Consider the following 9,592-nt stretch of genomic DNA (forward strand, 5'->3'; position numbering starts at 1 on the left):
TTTTTATGACTTCTAAGTGTGTTCAACATCTGCCCTAACAATATGGAGGTGCACGGGTATCAGATGTTGATATTCTACCACTTTGTTTTTAACTATCTAATAGAATACTTTTACATCATCTTGCTTTTTCTTCTATTGCTCCTATAAAGTTTATTTTACATACAAAGAGTGTGAAAATGCTCACTTCATTTGTCTAAATTACCTAATTTCAATAGAATAATTATTTCTCTCTAGATTTTGAAAATGACCAATTTAGAATTATGAGCTCACGGATTTAAGTATTCTTGGCTTAGCTATACACAATTACATTTCTTACCCTTACTGAGGTTTAAAGTGTCACGTCACTGACGGGGGGGAATTTGTCTGACACTGAGTGACACATCTTTCTCACCCGACCCCAATTAACTTCCATAGCTTGATAATTCTGTGTAGGAAGTCAGGATGTTTCAGCCTGTCTTTATGTAAACGTATTTCTTAAAGCACATAGACTTTTAATTGTATTATTTACCATTTTAATAATATTTTTAACTTATTCAGTGATTCTTAACAGACACTTAATGATCAACACCAGCTACACCAGCTCTTTGGTTAAAGCAGAGCCACTAATTTTATTAATTTTGTTTTCTGAAATTTCTTTCATATATATATATATATATATATATATATATATTTTTTTTTTTTTTTTTTTCTGTATTTTAGGAAAGGGTCAACAGGGTGTTCAGGGCCTCACTACTAGATCGGACTCATAGTGATCCTCCTGTTTATGGCCTCCCAAGAGCTGAGATTACAGGCGCAAGCCACCACACCCAGTCTCAATTGCCCTCTCAGCATGCGCCAGGGGTGGAGCCGGTGCAGCAGGGCTGAGAATCGAACCCCCGGCCTCTGTACCTGCTTGCAGGTGCTTTAATCTGCTGAGATTTGGCCTGCCCTATGACTTTTTTATTTTTAAAGAGAGTACAAATTAGAATTAAAACAGAAAAAATAACAAGCGATACAAACTTTCACCTAACAAAGTAATATGAATTTCACAGTATTTGTTGTATGACATAGTGTTGTCTTCAAACCAGTTAGTCATATTACCAGATATAAGCATGTAAAATTGGAAGAAGAAAGAAATACAGAAATGTATAAGAAATTAAGAAATCAAAAAGGAGAAACAATTGAAAAAAGAGATGAAACAAATTAAAGCATTAACTGCTTCTTTCCATAGGCTACAATAGACACTGGTAAAAGGGAATGAACTTATTCAAAAGGAAAGAGTTACTGAGTTGAGAAGAAGGACAGGAGAGGGAGTGGGGGAAAGAGATTTATCTATGTATATAAGCAGGATGGTTTGCACATTCCTTATTCCCATTGCTATTCCTGTACTCTTTTTTCACGAGCTCTCTGGCAGGGGCTTCAGGAGCCTCCAGCCCTTCATGGATCTCCATGAATGAGAACCCATCAAGAAACTTGCAATGCAGTAAAGAGGTATCCATTTCTGCACCTGTGGTCGGGATAGGTGTCTTCCTGCCAGTACAGCATGAAGGCAAGAGAGCACACGCAGTGTGACTTCTGCTGCTCCGGAAGCCCCTAAGGCCCTGAGACCGAACCTCACAGCCTGTCTTCAAGTGAAGAGAACACTGCAGAGAGGCTGCAGGATACCCTTCTACATCCATGCTACAACCAATGTTGGAAGAATCCTAAAATTATTTGGATTAATGTACTAAACGGTATTTTTATTTCTGCAAGAAAACAGTATTGAAATGTGGACCTGTTCACAAAGCAGTAATTGTTTCTTTACTCAACATACACTCTGGGTCCTTAAGTCACTGAAGCCATAAAAATGTGTAGAATAAATATTAAAGCTACAACCTGCTTTAGTCTTTCTCACGATATCACCAGTTTTTTGTGTCCAATATTAAGAAATGTTCAGTGATAACCTTAAAATCTGTAGACAATTTCACTTAAAAATTTCACTTATTCTCTACAAGTTCTCACTACAACAAATTAATACAAACTCTTCTTTCCTCCTCTTATAATTATGAATATAACGTTTAGTAATAACCTCTGTGCCCCGTGACTGAAGACTTTTGATAAAAGGCATGAACATGTTGATACTGTTTGATACATACAACCTAATTATCTGCACTATTACTCATAGACTGTGAGAAAATTTTAAGGTGCAATTTTCTGTAGTCAGTAGACAGAAGGAAAATTAACTCAAGTGCCACTGCCCCATTGTCACGAATCCCTCCTCACTGTGACCTGGTTGTAGCTGCTTCTGTTGTCTCAATGCCAAGACTGAGATGACAAACATTTGCTTGGGGGAAAGCAAGCTCCAAATAAGAGCTTCTCACTCCTTCCTTTCCTGATTTGCACAATAGGTGATGCCTTGAAGGTTTCATTTTCACTGACTTAAATAAAGCACACCTGACTCTCCTTATTGTCCACCTGTCTTAATCATCCCTCATGAAAATGTGTTTGTTTATCCTTTTCTTTGATATTCATTTCTTGCATGTGTGACCAGCAATAATAGCTTCATGAGCTGAATACAAATATCTGTATTTACCACAGTTCATTCATATTGGCATTGTAATTAACTCACCTCTACAATAGAAAGTTGAAGCAGAACAGCTTTTGCCATGAAATCCCAGCTAGTAATTACACAAAGACTCAACACCTATTTCAAGGGCATTCCTAACATATGTTTATGCATAAAAAATGCTTTATTTTCCTGCATAGAATTCATGTTATGTATCTACAAAAGCCCAAATAAATTAAAAAATATAAAATCACTGGTACAAGTCATCTTGATTTTTCAATTACAATCCAGTTTCTTTTTCTATTTTATAGCCTGGGAGTTTCCCCCAAAAAAGTTTTTGAAATTAAACTTTACATCTTGGAACTCGAGGATAGACTGCACCTACATTGGTAGAACAAACATCATCTGCTATTTCTTTGATCTGATTTCACTAGGCTTCATATTTTCTGTCATACTAGGCATTATGCAACCTACCATTTATATGCAGGCTTTTTTATTAGAAGAGAAATACATAATTTTCAGTTGAATCCATATCCTATAGACTATACCTCTTCCTGTTTTGGATCTTCATAATCCATTGTAAAATTACTAGGGTATCTACTGGATAGAATGTTTACAAATCAAGCAACATAAAGAAGTATTCATATGATGAAATGGTTTGCTACTCCACACTATTACATCTCAGGGTCTGTGAGTGCCGATCTTAGACAATTTCCCATTCTGTTAACCTCTACAATACTAAATTTTATTCATTAACATCTAGCAATCTGGCATTATGGAATTTCTTTGTTCGTTTATACAATACTCATCTTCTTCATCTTCTTTAGTACCCTTGTCTAATTTCAGTTGCTATTTCTTGCATATAGAGTTAGTCATTTTTTTATGGGGGGAGTGTTTTTTGGGTTTGTTTTTGTTTTTTGGTTTTTGGTTTTTGGTTTTTTTGTGGAACTGGAAATGAACTCAGGCCTTGTGCCTGCCAGGGAAGCACTTACTCCACTGAGCCATCTCCCCAGCCCCCTACATATAGAACTAGAACTTTCAATACACGTATCACTATCAACTGTTTTTTCTTTTACATTTACACAGTAACTCCTAACTCTCTACTCTATATGATAATAGTCATATGCAAGTATCTTTTCCTCTATATTTTCTACCTCAAGTTTCAAAGTTCAACGTTTCTTTAAAATCTTTTATTTATTTGGTACAGGGTCTTGCCATGCTGTTCAGACTTGTAGAGATCCTCCTGTCTCAGCCTCCCCATAGCTGGGGTTACAAGTGTGCCCCACCATACCAGGTTCTTGTGGCTGGCTCAGCATGGAGCTGGCACAGTATGCAGTACTGGGAATTGAACCGGGGTCCCAGCACTTGCCAGGCAGGCACTTACACCACCAAGTTAGCACTCTGGCCATAGTTTAAATTTTGATAGTTATAAATTGCATCCAGAGATGTGCATGACCTACCACAGCTGTAAGAAATCAGAAGAAAATGAAGAGAACAATCTTTTAAGATACTTGGACACTCACAAAACCTACCTCCTTCAAGCGCAGGACAAGATAACAGAGCACATGAGAGAGATCTAATCAGACAAATGGTGTGTCAGGATCAAAGAGCACTGCACAAGAGTTAGAAGCCAGGTTTTAAAGCACACTGAGGTTTTTTTCTCTCGGTAAAATCTACATTTGTGTCTTAAAGTGAAACCAGAATGACTTTGATTCTGGGATTTCAAATGTTTATGAACTCAGTGATGTCCCAAATTTTCTGATCAAAGAGATTATGGGGCCACAAAGGAAAATTATTGATGATGTAGAGTGTGCCTGTGGAGCCTCACATGGAGAGAAAACATTCTCTCAGGCTTTCACAGAGAGCACATTGGTCAACCAATGGCCGTGACTCATCCACATGGCTGACACTGACAAAGGATCTACAAACTGTGGTACAGGGCTTCAGGGTAAATCCTGAGGGGATTTGACTGATCTTGTTCGATACAAAAGTTACATTTCTTGTTATATAGGTCTTTCTCTGTCTTGGTCTTAACCATCCAGCAGAAAAGTATAAACACGAAGTATAAAAAGTAAAGCCATATTAATATGCTGAGCTGTAAAAGGCTCAAGTCAACAACTTCTGACATTGCCAGTCCTGCAGATAACCCACTATTGTTATGGACTACTGGAATATATTGGATTACTTTGCTGAATTCATGCACCTACAATATTTAAACAACAATGGAATATCCATCTCTGACAAAACTAAACAAAAAAAAGGGGATATTAACAAAAGACCATTTTGTATCTGTATGTACAAAATAGTTTGGATAGATATACAGCTACTTTCTCTTAATTCAATGAGAAGAAATATTTGTACTAATAGTGTTTGTACAGGATATCATGTCTGCATCTTGTACAACAAATAACCACTACAAAGACAACACTATGCAATGTACTAATTATTGAAACTGTCCTACTAATTGGTTTTGAAACTGTCTCATTGCTATTTGTTTCTCAATAAAATTAATAAGAAATATTTATGAAAGGAAGATTTTGACCCTGTGCTCTATAATTTGAAAGTAGCTGTGAGCTAAACCTATCTAAAGAAACAAAGGGCTATATCAGACTACAGATGAAATGTATTCAGGAAACTTCAGTCAGTACTAGAAACCTGACTGATGGAATGGTATGTATTTCCAGAAATCATAACCATTTCCCATTTCCAACTACTCTTTTACAGGACTTTCAACAGAACATTTTAAACTATAAGAAATTGAAACAAAGCATAAATAGTGGCCAACTTAGGGCACATTTAACTGAGACAAAACAGGAGATGACTGAGATATTTCTGCGTATAAATATGCTTATATATGTGCTAAATTTTATTGTAAGAAGGGACAAAGATGTATGTATCCATTTTAGATTTCACATTAGAGAAAAAGAGAACATGAAACGTCAAGTGGAAACACCATATACCTGAAAAATGCAGTGCCACAGATTAACATTTATGATATCCATGAAAGAAATAAGAGTAAACTTAAAGACAAGAGAAAGAAGTCAAAATGAATTATGTAGAAGAAAGACAAACTAATCTCAGACAAAATTAAGTGGTCTAGCAGACATATCATACACATGAAATTCATGTAGGAAGAAAATGATAAGATACATAAAAGTAATGCCAAGCATTTTCTAAAATGAAATAAAACTTTTAGCCATCAGAAATAAAAAAGCCAATGAACCCCTAATGTGGTAAGAATAGAGAAAATTGTACTTACATGTAACAGAAACTGGGATGTTTTTCTTATAAAACAAAACTCTCTCTCTCTCTCTCTCTCTCTCTCTCTCTCTCTCTCTCTCTCTTTCTCTCTCTCTGTCTGTCTCTTTCTCTATTTCTCTCTGTCTCTGTTTCTCTATGTCTCTCTTTTTCTCTCTCCCTCCCTCAGTCCCTCTGCATCTCTAAGTATTGGGGATTGAACCCTGAACCCCAAGACCTTTGCTCTGAGCTATATCCCTCGCTTTTTTTTTTTTTTTGAGATAAGGTCTCTTTAAATTGCTAAATTGTCCAGGGTTTGTTCAGACTTGTGATCCTCCTGCCTCAGTCTTGAAAAGAGTACAGGGCTTATATAATTTTACCACCATGGTAGGCAAGATAATAAAAGGAACTTTTTCTCAGAAACAATGAAGGTTCTAGGCAGGAAAAATAGATTTTTGAAGAAGATGCAATATTGGCAATGCAGAATTTTTTATATCAAGAAAAAATTGTTTCCATAAAGAAAAACACATTAAAGAGTTTTTTTATGGAGACAACTAACTGCCTTTCCATAAGAATAAGAAGTCTTTTCATTTGTCCCTTTCTTCAACTTACTCTCCCATTTCTTTTATGATAATTCTGTCCTCCTCAATCTCCCTGCCTGAAACTATCACTGTATAATCAAAAGTCAAATCTCCTACATCATTCTTTCTTTCCCTTAACAGTTTTATACTTACACTGACTGTTCTTTATTCGGAGAGACATTTTCACTCACTGAATACACATTAAAGTAAATAATTAGTTTCCTCCTAGTCCATTTACTTAAAAAAGTGTTCATTAATGCTAATTTTTCTTGTATACCTGTACACTTTCATAGCTTTTTTCATACCTAAAGAGGATTGTATTATGTGTTCTAAGTTCCTGTGGTGAGTCTTCTATTATTATTTTGTTCTCTTAATGAGCTTTTGTTTGAAATGATGATTGAAAAATTTAATGTAATTTTTCTGTTTCCTTCATTTGATGAATTATAAATTCTGCTCTGACAATGGCATGAAGGGAATTTTCCATCTCCATACAAGCCAACAGAATAATGAAGTAGGAAGAGTCTCTTCCCCACTAAATCACATGATTAACAAAAGAACTCCAGGTAATACTGGTTTTCTTTTAATCTTGGATAAGTACTAGATTTCTTTTCTGTCCTGGCAGAGGACTGAGAAAAACCTGGAGAAAGAATTTTTGAAAATAAACCTTTAATTGTTCAATTTCTCTTTTATTCTGACAACCTGGCTTGCACCCTGTCCCCTACCCTGCTTTTCATCAGGAAGATCAGCTCCAAATTACACTGCAGTCTCTTTCTGTTCACAAAGCAGGGTGCAGTTGTCTCTGCTCTGGGTACCTGTAGATTTGTTTTCCATTATGTTTATTTTTACTTCTAGAAAATGGCCAATTTATAGCACGTTCATCTTTTGTGGAACGCCACCACCCCCATGCCAGTGATAGATGTTGACAGAAACAGGTGCTCTGTCCATAGCTTTCAAAAAAAATAAATAAATAAAAGGTTAGCCCCTGGTATTTAACAATCTATAACTTGACTCATTGGAGTTGGTGCTGCTGCAATAATCTCACAACTATAAACAAAAATTTGTTAAACTTATGTTTTTTGAAAAATTACTCCAGTTCTTTAAACCAACTTTCATGTATTTTTTTAAGTATTTAATATAAGGTCTACAAGATCTCACTACACAGATCGGACTCATAGTGATCCGCCTATTTTTTTTGGCATCCCAAGCGCTGGGATTACAGGCATGCACCACCACACCCAGTCTCAGTCACCAGCTCAGAGTGGCCTGGGGGCTGGCCAACATGGGATCCCGGGGATTGAAACCCGGTCTCTGCATCTGCCAAAAGCAATTTCCATATTTTTTTTAAAGTACATAGAAATCACAGCATTTCATAGAGATTGATGGGGCTACATGAAAAGAGGCGTGCCAAGGAATTTAGTATTCTGCCTGGTCCTTGCTATGTTTTCAATGAATTTTAAGTGTACATGCTCTTTCACTTTCTTTCTTTCTTTGCTTTGGACTGCAACAAATTTTGAAATGGACTCCTCCTGCCCCTCAGTATTTTACCAACCCCGTTAATGCATGTAGGCCACTGCTGGCTCAGTAATCCTATTGTCCACCTCTCATGGGTCTGCTGTAAACATGAAATTAGCCACCCTCTGTCAGTCTCAAGTTAGTTCAGATTCACTGTTGCTACTCCACTCTTTTGTTATGATTTATTAAATTTGTCATTTATGGTTACTCGATTTCAAAAGCTGAGTGTAAGATGTTAGTGTCTGATTCAGGATTCTACAAATTTATATCTCCTGCTTCAACTTAAGTGTATCCAAGCTCCCTGCCACATAACAATGCCTTTCCCACACTATTTGCAACATGAAATAATTTTTCAATATTTATTCTCAATTGACAGTAATACTTAAACTAAAATACCTTCCAAGCTAAAATGTAGCAGATTTCTCTATTTGTGACCATAACAAATATGTTATTCCCTATTTCCTCTATTCTCAAAGTATATTAAAGATATAACCTGTTGTTTTTAACTGTATTAAATTAGAAAATTAAATGAACGCTGAACCAGAAGGATGAAAGTAAGTATTGTGATTAAAATGGCTCCAAAGTCTAAACTCAAAGTTAGCCTTCAGACTTTCATGACTCATCTCCAAACTGCTCAAGGTGCTGCAGCTTTAAAGCATGTGTAACACTTGAGTAGAAAGTGCTCTGTAAGCTTCCTAACTGGACTTAATTTTTTGTGGATATTATATGTGCTTATGAACAAAAATAGTGAAAAACAAAGATCACTGGAGGATCTATCATTGAAGGAATTAAAAACTTTCTGTGAATTTACAAAAGAAAATTAGCCTAGAAAGAATTTAGCATAATTTTTATTGTAACCAATTAAAAAAATCAAAAAATAATTCAATTTACAAAAGAAGCCCATAAAATATGTAACCATAATAGGTAATCATAAAAATGTACAAGAACTTCATTAAAAAACAATAAAATGCAGGAAAAGGCATAGAAAAATAACTTACTAGTGATATTGCCATTCACTCTCCTGTAATTTTTTTTTTTTAAGTTACAGAGATTGAACTCAGAACCCTGTGCTTGCCAGGCAAACACTTATTCTACTGAGCTATTTCCCCAACCCCCAACTCTCCTGTATTTTTATTCTGGCTTAGAATCACAATTTTAAAATAATTATGACAACCACACATATCCCATTTTGCTTTCAATAAGAGTTCAACAAGTACTTCATATCTGAAATGTGATAGAATTTTTCAGTGAAAAACTAATCATGTATTCTAATATTTAGGAAAAAAATTGGTGGCGTTTTTATTCTTGGTTTGCTTTTTATTTCAGGAATGGTGTATTAAATTATATGATCATCCCTAGGAATATTCTCTATTTCTTGTCAGAGGATACAACTTGGTCCAGTACCACCTCTATCAGCACTTTCTGTGGTATTGAATATATTCCCTTCTGTTAGTGACGGCCATGGATTTATGATGTGCTCAGCAAATGGCATCTGAGAAAGCATGGTCTGTGCTATGTGTGGGCAGAAATTTTAAGAAGCATTGCGTTCCCATCAGTTCTCTTTTTTCCCTCCATTAAGAAAATGCCGTGTTCCCAACAGGGCTGCTTTTTCAGCCTGAACTTCTGTTAAAAAAAAATATGGAGCAGATACAATTTTTTTCTTAATTTCTAAAACTTTATTTCTCTTTGAAAAAGAAAAATAAAACAGCAGTTAAATGAAAAGGAAGAAAGGAAGGAA

This window comes from Octodon degus, unplaced genomic scaffold, assembly GCF_000260255.1.
Source record: "Octodon degus isolate 3935 unplaced genomic scaffold, OctDeg1.0 scaffold00001, whole genome shotgun sequence".
NCBI lineage: Eukaryota > Metazoa > Chordata > Mammalia > Rodentia > Octodontidae > Octodon > Octodon degus.